We start from the raw sequence: 645 nt of genomic DNA, 5'->3' as shown, positions 1-645 counted from the left end.
TCAAGTTTTTTGCACAATACCTGACGAGCATTTAGCTTTTGGGCTTCCGTGGCGCAATGGTTAGCGCGTTCGGCTGTTAAGCAATAGGTTGGTGGTTCGAGCCCATCCGGGAGCGGTGTTGTGAGGTCTCAGATGTGACGTAAAAAGTCAAGGTTTTTACACAATACCTGACGAGCATTTAAATTTTGGGCTTCCTTGGCGCAATGGTTAGCGCGTTCGGCTGTTAACCAATAGGTTGGTGGTTCGAGCCCACCCGGAAGCGGTGTTGTGTGATCTCAAATGTAACGTAGAAAGCCAAAATTTATCCACAATACCTGACGAACATTTAATTTTTGGGCTTCCGTGGCGCAATGGTTAGCACGTTCGGCTCTTAACCAATAGGTTGGTGGTTCGAGCCCATCCGGGAGCGGTGTTGTGAGGTCTCAGATGTGACGTAAAAAGTCAAGGTTTTCCACAATACCTGACAACCATTTAATTTCTGAGCTTCCGTGGCTCAATGGTTAGCGCGTTCGGCTGTTAACCAATAGGTTGGTGGTTCGACCCCATCCCGGAGCGGTGTTGTGAGGTCTCAGATGTGACGTAAAAAGTCAAGGTTATAAAGATGAAGGTTAATTTGTCTCACTTAATTTAAATTCGAATTTTTAA

The 645-nt window shown here is 46.0% G+C and overlaps 1 non-coding gene across 1 annotated transcript; it reads left to right on the top strand.

The window, feature by feature from the left end:
• Nucleotides 1-336: 336 nt before the first annotated feature.
• TRNAK-CUU (transfer RNA lysine (anticodon CUU)) lies at nucleotides 337-409 on the top strand. The gene has a single exon. It is a non-coding gene; the product is annotated as a tRNA-Lys (tRNA).
• Nucleotides 410-645: the final 236 nt, after the last annotated feature.

This window comes from Phalangium opilio, unplaced genomic scaffold (genome assembly GCF_054372755.1).
Source record: "Phalangium opilio isolate 3A_F unplaced genomic scaffold, DU_Popi_V2 ptg000002l_1, whole genome shotgun sequence".
In the NCBI taxonomy this organism is placed as follows: domain Eukaryota; kingdom Metazoa; phylum Arthropoda; class Arachnida; order Opiliones; family Phalangiidae; genus Phalangium; species Phalangium opilio.
Note: the sequence above shows the minus strand (reverse complement) of the source record. Positions and strands in the feature narration are given on the sequence as shown.